At 36.8% G+C, this 19,082-nt stretch overlaps 1 long non-coding RNA gene across 12 annotated transcripts; it reads left to right on the top strand.

Annotated features, from left to right (window-relative positions):
* The first annotated feature begins 335 nt into the window (after positions 1–335).
* On the top strand, positions 336–17,869 carry LOC127852890 (uncharacterized). Of its 12 annotated transcripts, none has more exons than XR_008036340.1 (6): positions 336–435; positions 6,315–6,376; positions 11,353–11,414; positions 13,092–13,153; positions 16,025–16,086; positions 17,764–17,869. It is a non-coding gene; the product is annotated as an uncharacterized LOC127852890 (long non-coding RNA). The 12 variants fall into 12 exon arrangements; XR_008036345.1 differs by lacking the exon at positions 11,353–11,414 and adding an exon at positions 9,252–9,313; XR_008036346.1 differs by lacking the exon at positions 11,353–11,414 and adding an exon at positions 7,149–7,210.
* The last annotated feature ends 1,213 nt before the right edge of the window (positions 17,870–19,082 follow it).

Genomic DNA, 19,082 nt, shown 5'->3' with positions numbered 1-19,082 from the left:
CCGAATAAGGGCTTAAATTGCTTTCCAACTTAAATTCAAAGGCAATATTGGTTGACCGTGAAGCATTAATGTGCTACATGAAGTCAGAATTCAATGCCTGGGTCTCCGTGATCCAGTAACGCAACAATAGCTTGTGCGTAAAGCATTAACATTCAAACAGAGCCCCATTTCGTAGACATGGAATGGCGGACATTTTTACAGTTGTGACAGGTGCAGCAGATGCTTAGCGAGCCAGCCTTCATATTTAGTACAATCATGAATATAACAAGCTTTATCACTTCATATTATTCATTGAAATACACTTAAAATACATAAATGCATGTGTTTTTTTTCATTTTATATCTATTTCAATTGGGTATTTTGACTTTTTCAGGTAGAGAAATGTCTGCGACTAAGCCGAGGGCCACTGCATAAGAGTAATTGATTGCAAAACAGGTAGTAATACTAAATTATTATCATGTACACAAGCAAATAAGCAAATTAATGATGCTTAAGGTGTGAAATACTGCCATAATCAGGTTTGTGGTCACTCAAACCCTTGCCGTTGTGCAATTCCCCGTTCAGTTTGAATCTATAGTTCCGCGTCCCGACACGTAAAGCTCGTGCTTTGCTGGCAGTGGAAGTTGGCACTTAACAGGTTTATCCTTGTTCCTGAGCATGTATGCAGTACAGCTGAGTTAATTTGCTACTTGTAACCCTACAATTAGCTTGTGTTTGGTAGTGTTTTCTCACAATATGCTTACTGTTAATGTTCTGGCTTGAAAGGATGTCGCGTCGGACTTAAACATAGGATTGTTGTGTAGCAAGGTCCCCTTCATCATTTACCTAAGAGGGATCTTTTTGCCAAAATTTGGCACTTTCAGCAACCAGTTTTGTTTTTATTTGGTACATGCTTCTCTCATTCAGTGATGTAAGGGAAGTATTTCCCTTATTCGCGTGTCTTTGCATACAAAGGTGACATGGATCGATGATATTTGTTGTGTTGAGAATTCTGCGTGAAGCTGTGTGCCCAGAAGAAGTACTAGAAACCCCTTTCAGGAAGCCTACATTGGTCTGAGCTCCCTTTCTGGCCCTGCTAGTACATGCAACCTCATTGCTAAGCTTATAATGCTTGCCTACATATATGTATCTTGTTCATTTTAACCTTTCCTTCCGGTCTAAACCCCCAACATGAGCATTTTTTTCTTTCGCTCGGTTATGAACCTCCATTTTGAACTGATTGCCACCATAAAAATAGTCAAAAGTACTTATTTTTTGCCTAAAATATAAAATGTTGTGTTCTCTTGAACCTCTAAATGAGAGCTGGCAGTGCATATTGACCATCTGCTGCAGTTTAAAGGCACCCATGACATTATATGCTAGAATATATAATTGGCTGCTGGTAAATAAAGGGGCTCCGAGCGACAAGGCGCTTTCAAGATTTCACACTTTTATTGTTGCGCAACAAAAAGTTATTGGAAGGTTATTGATTTCTACACTTCAAAGTATCTTTGATCTTTCATTTTTTCTAATTTGTTTATTGTTTTGGATGAAATTGGAATTTTTTTGCTTTGAAATTGACATTTTTGGGGTTATTTAAAAAAAAAACACAACTAAAAAGACATTATCAAAATTGCTTAGAGTGAAAATATCTAACAAATTCATTCTTTCCCCACCCCGCATAAGCCCCAGGTGCCTATCCATTTGGTTTGTTTTGGTATTTTGTTGCAGATATTGAAAACAACAGCTTTAAATCTTAAAGGGACATTTAAGCTTTAACAGGCCTAAAATCGCCTTCTTCGGACGGAAAACACCAGCGTGTGAAAATATGATATAAAATGGCCAAATGGACAGATAATCCAGCCAAACTTAATATATTGGTGCAATATGAATAGGAAGATAATAATATGCAAGAAAAACACATTTTAATCAGAATATATTTCTCCTTTATAAACTAACTTAAGGTAAAAATGAAATATCATCTGCAAGTGCAAATATGACTGGGAAAGCTGATTTTTGGTCATTTCTTAGCAAACGAGAAGATTATAAGGGCATTAAATGCATGAATTCAGATGATTTGACCTGGAATAGTTGTTTTTTAAGTTGACCCTCCACCCTTATATAGCCGAATAAGGGCTAAATTGCTTTCCAACTTAAATTCAAAGGCATATTGGTTGACCGTGAAGCATTAATGTGCTACATGAAGTCAGAATTCAACGCCTGGGTCTCCGTGATCCAGTAACGCAACAATAGCTTGTGCGTAAAGCATTAACATTCAAACAGAGCCCCATTTCGTAGACATGGAATGGCGGACATTTTTACAGTTTGGACAGTGCAGCAGATGCTTAGCTGAGCCAGCCTTCATATTTAGTACAATCATGAATATAACAAGCTTTATCACTTCATATTATTCATTGAAATACACTTAAAATACATAAATGCATGTGTTTTTTTCATTTTATATCTATTTCAATTGGGTATTTTGACTTTTTCAGGTAGAGAAATGTCTGCGACTAAGCCGAGGGCCACTGCATAAGAGTAATTGATTGCAAAACAGGTAGTAATACTAATTATTATCATGTACACAAGCAAATAAGCAAATTAATGATGCTTAAGGTGTGAAATACTGCCATAATCAGGTTTGTGGTCACTCAAACCCTTGCCGTTGTGCAATTCCCCGTTCAGTTTGAATCTATAGTTCCGCGTCCCGACACGTAAAGCTCGTGCTTTGCTGGCAGTGGAAGTTGGCACTTAACAGGTTTATCCTTGTTCCTGAGCATGTATGCAGTACAGCTGAGTTAATTTGCTACTTGTAACCCTACAATTAGCTTGTGTTTGGTAGTGTTTTCTCACAATATGCTTACTGTTAATGTTCTGGCTTGAAAGGATGTCGCGTCGGACTTAAACATAGGATTGTTGTAGCAAGTGTCCCCTTCATCATTTACCTAAGAGGGATCTTTTTGCCAAAATTTGGCACTTTCAGCAACCAGTTTTGTTTTTTATTTGGTACATGCTTCTCTCATTCAGTGATGTAAGGGAAGTATTTCCCTTATTCGCGTGTCTTTGCATACAAAGGTGACATGGATCGATGATATTTGTTGTGTTGAGAATTCTGCGTGAAGCTGTGTGCCCAGAAGAAGTACTAGAAACCCCTTTCAGGAAGCCTACATTGGTCTGAGCTCCCTTTCTGGCCCTGCTAGTACATGCAACCTCATTGCTAAGCTTATAATGCTTGCCTACATATATGTATCTTGTTCATTTTAACCTTTCCTTCCGGTCTAAACCCCCAACATGAGCATTTTTTTCTTTCGCTCGGTTATGAACCTCCATTTTGAACTGATTGCCACCATAAAAATAGTCAAAAGTACTTATTTTTTGCCTAAAATATAAAATGTTGTGTTCTCTTGAACCTCTAAATGAGAGCTGGCAGTGCATATTGACCATCTGCTGCAGTTTAAAGGCACCCATGACATTATATGCTAGAATATATAATTGGCTGCTGGTAAATAAAGGGGCTCCGAGCGAAAAGGCGCTTTCAAGATTTCACACTTTTATTGTTGCGCAACAAAAAGTTATTGGAAGGTTATTGATTTCTACACTTCAAAGTATCTTTGATCTTTCATTTTTTCTAATTTGTTTATTGTTTTGGATGAAATTGGAATTTTTTTGCTTTGAAATTGACATTTTTGGGGTTATTTAAAAAAAAAACACAACTAAAAAGACATTATCAAAATTGCTTAGAGTGAAAATATCTAACAAATTCATTCTTTCCCCACCCCGCATAAGCCCCAGGTGCCTATCCATTTGGTTTGTTTTGGTATTTTGTTGCAGATATTGAAAACAACAGCTTTAAATCTTAAAGGGACATTTAAGCTTTAACAGGCCTAAAATCGCCTTCTTCGGACGGAAAACACCAGCGTGTGAAAATATGATATAAAATGGCCAAATGGACAGATAATCCAGCCAAACTTAATATATTGGTGCAATATGAATAGGAAGATAATAATATGCAAGAAAAACACATTTTAATCAGAATATATTTCTCCTTTATAAACTAACTTAAGGTAAAATGAAATATCATCTGCAAGTGCAAAAATATGACTGGGAAAGCTGATTTTTGGTCATTTCTTAGCAAACGAGAAGATTATAAGGGCATTAAATGCATGAATTCAGATGATTTGACCTGGAATAGTTGTTTTTTAAGTTGACCCTCCACCCTTATATAGCCGAATAAGGGCTAAATTGCTTTCCAACTTAAATTCAAAGGCATATTGGTTGACCGTGAAGCATTAATGTGCTACATGAAGTCAGAATTCAACGCCTGGGTCTCCGTGATCCAGTAACGCAAACAATAGCTTGTGCGTAAAGCATTAACATTCAAACAGAGCCCCATTTCGTAGACATGGAATGGCGGACATTTTTACAGTTTGGACAGTGCAGCAGATGCTTAGCTGAGCCAGCCTTCATATTTAGTACAATCATGAATATAACAAGCTTTATCACTTCATATTATTCATTGAAATACACTTAAAATACATAAATGCATGTGTTTTTTTCATTTTATATCTATTTCAATTGGGTATTTTGACTTTTTCAGGTAGAGAAATGTCTGCGACTAAGCCGAGGGCCACTGCATAAGAGTAATTGATTGCAAAACAGGTAGTAATACTAAATTATTATCATGTACACAAGCAAATAAGCAAATTAATGATGCTTAAGGTGTGAAATACTGCCATAATCAGGTTTGTGGTCACTCAAACCCTTGCCGTTGTGCAATTCCCCGTTCAGTTTGAATCTATAGTTCCGCGTCCCGACACGTAAAGCTCGTGCTTTGCTGGCAGTGGAAGTTGGCACTTAACAGGTTTATCCTTGTTCCTGAGCATGTATGCAGTACAGCTGAGTTAATTTGCTACTTGTAACCCTACAATTAGCTTGTGTTTGGTAGTGTTTTCTCACAATATGCTTACTGTTAATGTTCTGGCTTGAAAGGATGTCGCGTCGGACTTAAACATAGGATTGTTGTAGCAAGTGTCCCCTTCATCATTTACCTAAGAGGGATCTTTTTGCCAAAATTTGGCACTTTCAGCAACCAGTTTTGTTTTTTATTTGGTACATGCTTCTCTCATTCAGTGATGTAAGGGAAGTATTTCCCTTATTCGCGTGTCTTTGCATACAAAGGTGACATGGATCGATGATATTTGTTGTGTTGAGAATTCTGCGTGAAGCTGTGTGCCCAGAAGAAGTACTAGAAACCCCTTTCAGGAAGCCTACATTGGTCTGAGCTCCCTTTCTGGCCCTGCTAGTACATGCAACCTCATTGCTAAGCTTATAATGCTTGCCTACATATATGTATCTTGTTCATTTTAACCTTTCCTTCCGGTCTAAACCCCCAACATGAGCATTTTTTTCTTTCGCTCGGTTATGAACCTCCATTTTGAACTGATTGCCACCATAAAAATAGTCAAAAGTACTTATTTTTTGCCTAAAATATAAAATGTTGTGTTCTCTTGAACCTCTAAATGAGAGCTGGCAGTGCATATTGACCATCTGCTGCAGTTTAAAGGCACCCATGACATTATATGCTAGAATATATAATTGGCTGCTGGTAAATAAAGGGGCTCCGAGCGACAAGGCGCTTTCAAGATTTCACACTTTTATTGTTGCGCAACAAAAAGTTATTGGAAGGTTATTGATTTCTACACTTCAAAGTATCTTTGATCTTTCATTTTTTCTAATTTGTTTATTGTTTTGGATGAAATTGGAATTTTTTTGCTTTGAAATTGACATTTTTGGGGTTATTTAAAAAAAAAACACAACTAAAAGACATTATCAAAATTGCTTAGAGTGAAAATATCTAACAAATTCATTCTTTCCCCACCCCGCATAAGCCCCAGGTGCCTATCCATTTGGTTTGTTTTGGTATTTTGTTGCAGATATTGAAAACAACAGCTTTAAATCTTAAAGGGACATTTAAGCTTTAACAGGCCTAAAATCGCCTTCTTCGGACGGAAAACACCAGCGTGTGAAAATATGATATAAAATGGCCAAATGGACAGATAATCCAGCCAAACTTAATATATTGGTGCAATATGAATAGGAAGATAATAATATGCAAGAAAAACACATTTTAATCAGAATATATTTCTCCTTTAGGTTACAATATACTAAATCATTTTGGTGTTCAATGCTATACCCTCTAAAAAATGGAACGTCATTTATTTGAAGACACAATTCTCTGTATGTGCACTTGCCATGACTTTATTTTTGAATATTTCTGTGTGCATGTGGTAGGGAAAACATTGTTGTATACTACAAATTCAGTGTTTTGCTTATAGGGTGGAGACTACATGAGATTTTGACAGATGGCGGGAAACCCTCATCAACTGGAGATCAGCCGGTAAAAAGGTGGCCTTAAAACAGTGACCGTTGATTCGCGTCGAGTTCTTTCTTACATACTGCATGACCCATCTTTTTTATTGTTTAAATCCATTCGGCTTGGCGTGCTCTTTAAGAAAAGGTATGGGTATGGGGGTGTCTACGCGCAAAAGTTTGACTTTATTTTTCGTTGAAGTTGTTGATTTTACATTGAATTTGTTAAGGAAATCTTTTGGTATATTATAACCTAAACTAACTTAAGGTAAAAATGAAATATCATCTGCAAGTGCAAAATATGACTGGGAAAGCTGATTTTTGGTCATTTCTTAGCAAACGAGAAGATTATAAGGGCATTAAATGCATGAATTCAGATGATTTGACCTGGAATAGTTGTTTTTTAAGTTGACCCTCCACCCTTATATAGCCGAATAAGGGCTAAATTGCTTTCCAACTTAAATTCAAAGGCATATTGGTTGACCGTGAAGCATTAATGTGCTACATGAAGTCAGAATTCAACGCCTGGGTCTCCGTGATCCAGTAACGCAACAATAGCTTGTGCGTAAAGCATTAACATTCAAACAGAGCCCCATTTCGTAGACATGGAATGGCGGACATTTTTACAGTTTGGACAGTGCAGCAGATGCTTAGCTGAGCCAGCCTTCATATTTAGTACAATCATGAATATAACAAGCTTTATCACTTCATATTATTCATTGAAATACACTTAAAATACATAAATGCATGTGTTTTTTTCATTTTATATCTATTTCAATTGGGTATTTTGACTTTTTCAGGTAGAGAAATGTCTGCGACTAAGCCGAGGGCCACTGCATAAGAGTAATTGATTGCAAAACAGGTAGTAATACTAAATTATTATCATGTACACAAGCAAATAAGCAAATTAATGATGCTTAAGGTGTGAAATACTGCCATAATCAGGTTTGTGGTCACTCAAACCCTTGCCGTTGTGCAATTCCCCGTTCAGTTTGAATCTATAGTTCCGCGTCCCGACACGTAAAGCTCGTGCTTTGCTGGCAGTGGAAGTTGGCACTTAACAGGTTTATCCTTGTTCCTGAGCATGTATGCAGTACAGCTGAGTTAATTTGCTACTTGTAACCCTACAATTAGCTTGTGTTTGGTAGTGTTTTCTCACAATATGCTTACTGTTAATGTTCTGGCTTGAAAGGATGTCGCGTCGGACTTAAACATAGGATTGTTGTAGCAAGTGTCCCCTTCATCATTTACCTAAGAGGGATCTTTTTGGCAAAATTTGGCACTTTCAGCAACCAGTTTTGTTTTTTATTTGGTACATGCTTCTCTCATTCAGTGATGTAAGGGAAGTATTTCCCTTATTCGCGTGTCTTTGCATACAAAGGTGACATGGATCGATGATATTTGTTGTGTTGAGAATTCTGCGTGAAGCTGTGTGCCCAGAAGAAGTACTAGAAACCCCTTTCAGGAAGCCTACATTGGTCTGAGCTCCCTTTCTGGCCCTGCTAGTACATGCAACCTCATTGCTAAGCTTATAATGCTTGCCTACATATATGTATCTTGTTCATTTTAACCTTTCCTTCCGGTCTAAACCCCCAACATGAGCATTTTTTTTCTTTCGCTCGGTTATGAACCTCCATTTTGAACTGATTGCCACCATAAAAATAGTCAAAAGTACTTATTTTTTGCCTAAAATATAAAATGTTGTGTTCTCTTGAACCTCTAAATGAGAGCTGGCAGTGCATATTGACCATCTGCTGCAGTTTAAAGGCACCCATGACATTATATGCTAGAATATATAATTGGCTGCTGGTAAATAAAGGGGCTCCGAGCGACAAGGCGCTTTCAAGATTTCACACTTTTATTGTTGCGCAACAAAAAGTTATTGGAAGGTTATTGATTTCTACACTTCAAAGTATCTTTGATCTTTCATTTTTTTCTAATTTGTTTATTGTTTTGGATGAAATTGGAATTTTTTTGCTTTGAAATTGACATTTTTGGGGTTATTTAAAAAAAAAACACAACTAAAAAGACATTATCAAAATTGCTTAGAGTGAAAATATCTAACAAATTCATTCTTTCCCCACCCCGCATAAGCCCCAGGTGCCTATCCATTTGGTTTGTTTTGGTATTTTGTTGCAGATATTGAAAACAACAGCTTTAAATCTTAAAGGGACATTTAAGCTTTAACAGGCCTAAAATCGCCTTCTTCGGACGGAAAACACCAGCGTGTGAAAATATGATATAAAATGGCCAAATGGACAGATAATCCAGCCAAACTTAATATATTGGTGCAATATGAATAGGAAGATAATAATATGCAAGAAAAACACATTTTAATCAGAATATATTTCTCCTTTAAACTAACTTAAGGTAAAAATGAAATATCATCTGCAAGTGCAAAATATGACTGGGAAAGCTGATTTTTGGTCATTTCTTAGCAAACGAGAAGATTATAAGGGCATTAAATGCATGAATTCAGATGATTTGACCTGGAATAGTTGTTTTTTAAGTTGACCCTCCACCCTTATATAGCCGAATAAGGGCTAAATTGCTTTCCAACTTAAATTCAAAGGCATATTGGTTGACCGTGAAGCATTAATGTGCTACATGAAGTCAGAATTCAACGCCTGGGTCTCCGTGATCCAGTAACGCAACAATAGCTTGTGCGTAAAGCATTAACATTCAAACAGAGCCCCATTTCGTAGACATGGAATGGCGGACATTTTTACAGTTTGGACAGTGCAGCAGATGCTTAGCTGAGCCAGCCTTCATATTTAGTACAATCATGAATATAACAAGCTTTATCACTTCATATTATTCATTGAAATACACTTAAAATACATAAATGCATGTGTTTTTTTTCATTTTATATCTATTTCAATTGGGTATTTTGACTTTTTCAGGTAGAGAAATGTCTGCGACTAAGCCGAGGGCCACTGCATAAGAGTAATTGATTGCAAAACAGGTAGTAATACTAAATTATTATCATGTACACAAGCAAATAAGCAAATTAATGATGCTTAAGGTGTGAAATACTGCCATAATCAGGTTTGTGGTCACTCAAACCCTTGCCGTTGTGCAATTCCCCGTTCAGTTTGAATCTATAGTTCCGCGTCCCGACACGTAAAGCTCGTGCTTTGCTGGCAGTGGAAGTTGGCACTTAACAGGTTTATCCTTGTTCCTGAGCATGTATGCAGTACAGCTGAGTTAATTTGCTACTTGTAACCCTACAATTAGCTTGTGTTTGGTAGTGTTTTCTCACAATATGCTTACTGTTAATGTTCTGGCTTGAAAGGATGTCGCGTCGGACTTAAACATAGGATTGTTGTAGCAAGTGTCCCCTTCATCATTTACCTAAGAGGGATCTTTTTGGCAAAATTTGGCACTTTCAGCAACCAGTTTTGTTTTTTATTTGGTACATGCTTCTCTCATTCAGTGATGTAAGGGAAGTATTTCCCTTATTCGCGTGTCTTTGCATACAAAGGTGACATGGATCGATGATATTTGTTGTGTTGAGAATTCTGCGTGAAGCTGTGTGCCCAGAAGAAGTACTAGAAACCCCTTTCAGGAAGCCTACATTGGTCTGAGCTCCCTTTCTGGCCCTGCTAGTACATGCAACCTCATTGCTAAGCTTATAATGCTTGCCTACATATATGTATCTTGTTCATTTTAACCTTTCCTTCCGGTCTAAACCCCCAACATGAGCATTTTTTTTCTTTCGCTCGGTTATGAACCTCCATTTTGAACTGATTGCCACCATAAAAATAGTCAAAAGTACTTATTTTTTGCCTAAAATATAAAATGTTGTGTTCTCTTGAACCTCTAAATGAGAGCTGGCAGTGCATATTGACCATCTGCTGCAGTTTAAAGGCACCCATGACATTATATGCTAGAATATATAATTGGCTGCTGGTAAATAAAGGGGCTCCGAGCGACAAGGCGCTTTCAAGATTTCACACTTTTATTGTTGCGCAACAAAAAGTTATTGGAAGGTTATTGATTTCTACACTTCAAAGTATCTTTGATCTTTCATTTTTTCTAATTTGTTTATTGTTTTGGATGAAATTGGAATTTTTTTGCTTTGAAATTGACATTTTTGGGGTTATTTAAAAAAAAAACACAACTAAAAAGACATTATCAAAATTGCTTAGAGTGAAAATATCTAACAAATTCATTCTTTCCCCACCCCGCATAAGCCCCAGGTGCCTATCCATTTGGTTTGTTTTGGTATTTTGTTGCAGATATTGAAAACAACAGCTTTAAATCTTAAAGGGACATTTAAGCTTTAACAGGCCTAAAATCGCCTTCTTCGGACGGAAAACACCAGCGTGTGAAAATATGATATAAAATGGCCAAATGGACAGATAATCCAGCCAAACTTAATATATTGGTGCAATATGAATAGGAAGATAATAATATGCAAGAAAAACACATTTTAATCAGAATATATTTCTCCTTTAAACTAACTTAAGGTAAAAATGAAATATCATCTGCAAGTGCAAAATATGACTGGGAAAGCTGATTTTTGGTCATTTCTTAGCAAACGAGAAGATTATAAGGGCATTAAATGCATGAATTCAGATGATTTGACCTGGAATAGTTGTTTTTTAAGTTGACCCTCCACCCTTATATAGCCGAATAAGGGCTAAATTGCTTTCCAACTTAAATTCAAAGGCATATTGGTTGACCGTGAAGCATTAATGTGCTACATGAAGTCAGAATTCAACGCCTGGGTCTCCGTGATCCAGTAACGCAACAATAGCTTGTGCGTAAAGCATTAACATTCAAACAGAGCCCCATTTCGTAGACATGGAATGGCGGACATTTTTACAGTTTGGACAGTGCAGCAGATGCTTAGCTGAGCCAGCCTTCATATTTAGTACAATCATGAATATAACAAGCTTTATCACTTCATATTATTCATTGAAATACACTTAAAATACATAAATGCATGTGTTTTTTTCATTTTATATCTATTTCAATTGGGTATTTTGACTTTTTCAGGTAGAGAAATGTCTGCGACTAAGCCGAGGGCCACTGCATAAGAGTAATTGATTGCAAAACAGGTAGTAATACTAAATTATTATCATGTACACAAGCAAATAAGCAAATTAATGATGCTTAAGGTGTGAAATACTGCCATAATCAGGTTTGTGGTCACTCAAACCCTTGCCGTTGTGCAATTCCCCGTTCAGTTTGAATCTATAGTTCCGCGTCCCGACACGTAAAGCTCGTGCTTTGCTGGCAGTGGAAGTTGGCACTTAACAGGTTTATCCTTGTTCCTGAGCATGTATGCAGTACAGCTGAGTTAATTTGCTACTTGTAACCCTACAATTAGCTTGTGTTTGGTAGTGTTTTCTCACAATATGCTTACTGTTAATGTTCTGGCTTGAAAGGATGTCGCGTCGGACTTAAACATAGGATTGTTGTAGCAAGTGTCCCCTTCATCATTTACCTAAGAGGGATCTTTTTGCCAAAATTTGGCACTTTCAGCAACCAGTTTTGTTTTTTATTTGGTACATGCTTCTCTCATTCAGTGATGTAAGGGAAGTATTTCCCTTATTCGCGTGTCTTTGCATACAAAGGTGACATGGATCGATGATATTTGTTGTGTTGAGAATTCTGCGTGAAGCTGTGTGCCCAGAAGAAGTACTAGAAACCCCTTTCAGGAAGCCTACATTGGTCTGAGCTCCCTTTCTGGCCCTGCTAGTACATGCAACCTCATTGCTAAGCTTATAATGCTTGCCTACATATATGTATCTTGTTCATTTTAACCTTTCCTTCCGGTCTAAACCCCCAACATGAGCATTTTTTTCTTTCGCTCGGTTATGAACCTCCATTTTGAACTGATTGCCACCATAAAAATAGTCAAAAGTACTTATTTTTTGCCTAAAATATAAAATGTTGTGTTCTCTTGAACCTCTAAATGAGAGCTGGCAGTGCATATTGACCATCTGCTGCAGTTTAAAGGCACCCATGACATTATATGCTAGAATATATAATTGGCTGCTGGTAAATAAAGGGGCTCCGAGCGACAAGGCGCTTTCAAGATTTCACACTTTTATTGTTGCGCAACAAAAAGTTATTGGAAGGTTATTGATTTCTACACTTCAAAGTATCTTTGATCTTTCATTTTTTCTAATTTGTTTATTGTTTTGGATGAAATTGGAATTTTTTTGCTTTGAAATTGACATTTTTGGGGTTATTTAAAAAAAAAACACAACTAAAAAGACATTATCAAAATTGCTTAGAGTGAAAATATCTAACAAATTCATTCTTTCCCCACCCCGCATAAGCCCCAGGTGCCTATCCATTTGGTTTGTTTTGGTATTTTGTTGCAGATATTGAAAACAACAGCTTTAAATCTTAAAGGGACATTTAAGCTTTAACAGGCCTAAAATCGCCTTCTTCGGACGGAAAACACCAGCGTGTGAAAATATGATATAAAATGGCCAAATGGACAGATAATCCAGCCAAACTTAATATATTGGTGCAATATGAATAGGAAGATAATAATATGCAAGAAAAACACATTTTAATCAGAATATATTTCTCCTTTAGGTTACAATATACTAAATCATTTTGGTGTTCAATGCTATACCCTCTAAAAAATGGAACGTCATTTATTTGAAGACACAATTCTCTGTATGTGCACTTGCCATGACTTTATTTTTGAATATTTCTGTGTGCATGTGGTAGGGAAAACATTGTTGTATACTACAAATTCAGTGTTTTGCTTATAGGGTGGAGACTACATGAGATTTTGACAGATGGCGGGAAACCCTCATCAACTGGAGATCAGCCGGTAAAAAGGTGGCCTTAAAACAGTGACCGTTGATTCGCGTCGAGTTCTTTCTTACATACTGCATGACCCATCTTTTTTATTGTTTAAATCCATTCGGCTTGGCGTGCTCTTTAAGAAAAGGTATGGGTATGGGGGTGTCTATGCGCAAAAGTTTGACTTTATTTTTCGTTGAAGTTGTTGATTTTACATTGAATTTGTTAAGGAAATCTTTTGGTATATTATAACCTAAACTAACTTAAGGTAAAAATGAAATATCATCTGCAAGTGCAAAATATGACTGGGAAAGCTGATTTTTGGTCATTTCTTAGCAAACGAGAAGATTATAAGGGCATTAAATGCATGAATTCAGATGATTTGACCTGGAATAGTTGTTTTTTAAGTTGACCCTCCACCCTTATATAGCCGAATAAGGGCTAAATTGCTTTCCAACTTAAATTCAAAGGCATATTGGTTGACCGTGAAGCATTAATGTGCTACATGAAGTCAGAATTCAACGCCTGGGTCTCCGTGATCCAGTAACGCAACAATAGCTTGTGCGTAAAGCATTAACATTCAAACAGAGCCCCATTTCGTAGACATGGAATGGCGGACATTTTTACAGTTTGGACAGTGCAGCAGATGCTTAGCTGAGCCAGCCTTCATATTTAGTACAATCATGAATATAACAAGCTTTATCACTTCATATTATTCATTGAAATACACTTAAAATACATAAATGCATGTGTTTTTTTCATTTTATATCTATTTCAATTGGGTATTTTGACTTTTTCAGGTAGAGAAATGTCTGCGACTAAGCCGAGGGCCACTGCATAAGAGTAATTGATTGCAAAACAGGTAGTAATACTAAATTATTATCATGTACACAAGCAAATAAGCAAATTAATGATGCTTAAGGTGTGAAATACTGCCATAATCAGGTTTGTGGTCACTCAAACCCTTGCCGTTGTGCAATTCCCCGTTCAGTTTGAATCTATAGTTCCGCGTCCCGACACGTAAAGCTCGTGCTTTGCTGGCAGTGGAAGTTGGCACTTAACAGGTTTATCCTTGTTCCTGAGCATGTATGCAGTACAGCTGAGTTAATTTGCTACTTGTAACCCTACAATTAGCTTGTGTTTGGTAGTGTTTTCTCACAATATGCTTACTGTTAATGTTCTGGCTTGAAAGGATGTCGCGTCGGACTTAAACATAGGATTGTTGTAGCAAGTGTCCCCTTCATCATTTACCTAAGAGGGATCTTTTTGCCAAAATTTGGCACTTTCAGCAACCAGTTTTGTTTTTTATTTGGTACATGCTTCTCTCATTCAGTGATGTAAGGGAAGTATTTCCCTTATTCGCGTGTCTTTGCATACAAAGGTGACATGGATCGATGATATTTGTTGTGTTGAGAATTCTGCGTGAAGCTGTGTGCCCAGAAGAAGTACTAGAAACCCCTTTCAGGAAGCCTACATTGGTCTGAGCTCCCTTTCTGGCCCTGCTAGTACATGCAACCTCATTGCTAAGCTTATAATGCTTGCCTACATATATGTATCTTGTTCATTTTAACCTTTCCTTCCGGTCTAAACCCCCAACATGAGCATTTTTTTCTTTCGCTCGGTTATGAACCTCCATTTTGAACTGATTGCCACCATAAAAATAGTCAAAAGTACTTATTTTTTGCCTAAAATATAAAATGTTGTGTTCTCTTGAACCTCTAAATGAGAGCTGGCAGTGCATATTGACCATCTGCTGCAGTTTAAAGGCACCCATGACATTATATGCTAGAATATATAATTGGCTGCTGGTAAATAAAGGGGCTCCGAGCGACAAGGCGCTTTCAAGATTTCACACTTTTATTGTTGCGCAACAAAAAGTTATTGGAAGGTTATTGATTTCTACACTTCAAAGTATCTTTGATCTTTCATTTTTTCTAATTTGTTTATTGTTTTGGATGAAATTGGAATTTTTTTGCTTTGAAATTGACATTTTTGGGGTTATTTAAAAAAAAAAACACAACTAAAAAGACATTATCAAAATTGCTTAGAGTGAAAATATCTAACAAATTCATTCTTTCCCCACCCCGCATAAGCCCCAGGTGCCTATCCATTTGGTTTGTTTTGGTATTTTGTTGCAGATATTGAAAACAACAGCTTTAAATCTTAAAGGGACATTTAAGCTTTAACAGGCCTAAAATCGCCTTCTTCGGACGGAAAACACCAGCGTGTGAAAATATGATATAAAATGGCCAAATGGACAGATAATCCAGCCAAACTTAATATATTGGTGCAATATGAATAGGAAGATAATAATATGCAAGAAAAACACATTTTAATCAGAATATATTTCTCCTAAACTAACTTAAGGTAAAAATGAAATATCATCTGCAAGTGCAAAATATGACTGGGAAAGCTGATTTTTGGTCATTTCTTAGCAAACGAGAAGATTATAAGGGCATTAAATGCATGAATTCAGATGATTTGACCTGGAATAGTTGTTTTTTAAGTTGACCCTCCACCCTTATATAGCCGAATAAGGGCTAAATTGCTTTCCAACTTAAATTCAAAGGCATATTGGTTGACCGTGAAGCATTAATGTGCTACATGAAGTCAGAATTCAACGCCTGGGTCTCCGTGATCCAGTAACGCAACAATAGCTTGTGCGTAAAGCATTAACATTCAAACAGAGCCCCATTTCGTAGACATGGAATGGCGGACATTTTTACAGTTTGGACAGTGCAGCAGATGCTTAGCTGAGCCAGCCTTCATATTTAGTACAATCATGAATATAACAAGCTTTATCACTTCATATTATTCATTGAAATACACTTAAAATACATAAATGCATGTGTTTTTTTCATTTTATATCTATTTCAATTGGGTATTTTAACTTTTTCAGGTAGAGAAATGTCTGCGACTAAGCCGAGGGCCACTGCATAAGAGTAATTGATTGCAAAACAGGTAGTAATACTAAATTATTATCATGTACACAAGCAAATAAGCAAATTAATGATGCTTAAGGTGTGAAATACTGCCATAATCAGGTTTGTGGTCACTCAAACCCTTGCCGTTGTGCAATTCCCCGTTCAGTTTGAATCTATAGTTCCGCGTCCCGACACGTAAAGCTCGTGCTTTGCTGGCAGTGGAAGTTGGCACTTAACAGGTTTATCCTTGTTCCTGAGCATGTATGCAGTACAGCTGAGTTAATTTGCTACTTGTAACCCTACAATTAGCTTGTGTTTGGTAGTGTTTTCTCACAATATGCTTACTGTTAATGTTCTGGCTTGAAAGGATGTCGCGTCGGACTTAAACATAGGATTGTTGTAGCAAGTGTCCCCTTCATCATTTACCTAAGAGGGATCTTTTTGCCAAAATTTGGCACTTTCAGCAACCAGTTTTGTTTTTTATTTGGTACATGCTTCTCTCATTCAGTGATGTAAGGGAAGTATTTCCCTTATTCGCGTGTCTTTGCATACAAAGGTGACATGGATCGATGATATTTGTTGTGTTGAGAATTCTGCGTGAAGCTGTGTGCCCAGAAGAAGTACTAGAAACCCCTTTCAGGAAGCCTACATTGGTCTGAGCTCCCTTTCTGGCCCTGCTAGTACATGCAACCTCATTGCTAAGCTTATAATGCTTGCCTACATATATGTATCTTGTTCATTTTAACCTTTCCTTCCGGTCTAAACCCCCAACATGAGCATTTTTTTCTTTCGCTCGGTTATGAACCTCCATTTTGAACTGATTGCCACCATAAAAATAGTCAAAAGTACTTATTTTTTGCCTAAAATATAAAATGTTGTGTTCTCTTGAACCTCTAAATGAGAGCTGGCAGTGCATATTGACCATCTGTTGCAGTTTAAAGGCACCCATGACATTATATGCTAGAATATATAATTGGCTGCTGGTAAATAAAGGGGCTCCGAGCGACAAGGCGCTTTCAAGATTTCACACTTTTATTGTTGCGCAACAAAAAGTTATTGGAAGGTTATTGATTTCTACACTTCAAAGTATCTTTGATCTTTCATTTTTTCTAATTTGTTTATTGTTTTGGATGAAATTGGAATTTTTTTGCTTTGAAATTGACATTTTTGGGGTTATTTAAAAAAAAAACACAACTAAAAAGACATTATCAAAATTGCTTAGAGTGAAAATATCTAACAAATTCATTCTTTCCCCACCCCGCATAAGCCCCAGGTGCCTATCCATTTGGTTTGTTTTGGTATTTTGTTGCAGATATTGAAAACAACAGCTTTAAATCTTAAAGGGACATTTAAGCTTTAACAGGCCTAAAATCGCCTTCTTCGGACGGAAAACACCAGCGTGTGAAAATATGATATAAAATGGCCAAATGGACAGATAATCCAGCCAAACTTAATATATTGGTGCAATATGAATAGGAAGATAATAATATGCAAGAAAAACACATTTTAATCAGAATATATTTCTCCTTTAGGTTACAATATACTAAATCATTTTGGTGTTCAATGCTATACCCTCTAAAAAATGGAACGTCATTTATTTGAAGACACAATTCTCTGTATGTGCACTTGCCATGACTTTATTTTTGAATATTTCTGTGTGCATGTGGTAGGGAAAACATTGTTGTATACTACAAATTCAGTGTTTTGCTTATAGGGTGGAGACTACATGAGATTTTGACAGATGGCGGGAAACCCTCATCAACTGGAGATCAGCCGGTAAAAAGGTGGCCTTAAAACAGTGACCGTTGATTCGCGTCGAGTTCTTTCTTACATAATGCATGACCCATCTTTTTTATTGTTTAAATCCATTCGGCTTGGCGTGCTCTTTAAGAAAAGGTATGGGTATGGGGGTGTCTACGCGCAAAAGTTTGACTTTATTTTTCGTTGAAGTTGTTGATTTTACATTGAATTTGTTAAGGAAATCTTTTGGTATATTATAACCTCGAAGGAGATAGTATGAATACACATTTCGGAAGCGGTATTGCGGTCTACCTACGCGGGCCTACGCGAATCAAAATTACATAGTAAAAACAAACATGGCCGGTTTTGCGAGTTGTTTACATTTTGCAAAGATGAAAATGGAGATTTTCTATGCTCTGAAGCCAGAGCAAGTACAAACTCTACAGGAATTATGGACGCCATCGTTGTTATTGTTTTTGTTGTTGTAACATTCTTAGAATGGTATCACGTGGGCGGACTACTTTCAACCCGTATTTCTCCCGAGTCCGATTATGAAAATCTGCGAGGGGTACCGAATGCCGGATTCCTGTAAATATACTAAAACGTACCCCATTGTGTCACACCGGTCTTACTGACAATAACGTAGTGACGTCACCATCTATGTATAGAATGAAACTACCCGGGATTTCAACGCTAAATCGGTCGTTGCCGGCTATTTTTTTTTATTTTGTTCACATTGATGTCAATTGCCTGTTAAATGGCCTCTAAATTATCGGAACTCGAACTCAAAAAGCATGTTGATGCAGTTTGTTTTTTAAAAGACAAGTTTGTTTAAGATAAACAATATCGTTTTACGGTAATCGGTAGCACGTGTTACGACATCGGAATTTGGGCGGAAATACACTTAGGTAAGTCTAATATCGACCGGGTACATTTAAGCATATTAACTTACCCGGGGAAAATATTAATATACTTAATAGTACTCGGAGTACATGTAGGTAGTACCCGAGTCGACAATGACCGATCGACCGTTAGTTTGTGTTTTGTTCGCAGAATTTCAAAAACAAGAACGTAGCTCTCTAGTGAAATTATTTGCCAATTATAATAAAAAAAGATCCATTTAATTTCTATGAAAGTTTAATTGATTTTTATTTCATGAAACAATTACTTTATTGCCGTTACCGTGTTGATCATCAATGTAAGACACAGTTGTTGTTTTTTTTAAATGACACAATAAATAAATCGGAACGTTACACAGTTTGTACACTATTAAACGAACCATTTAGACAACTA

This window comes from Dreissena polymorpha, chromosome 12, assembly GCF_020536995.1.
Source record: "Dreissena polymorpha isolate Duluth1 chromosome 12, UMN_Dpol_1.0, whole genome shotgun sequence".
Taxonomy (NCBI): domain Eukaryota; kingdom Metazoa; phylum Mollusca; class Bivalvia; order Myida; family Dreissenidae; genus Dreissena; species Dreissena polymorpha.
This window is presented reverse-complemented; position numbering and strand designations above follow the sequence as displayed.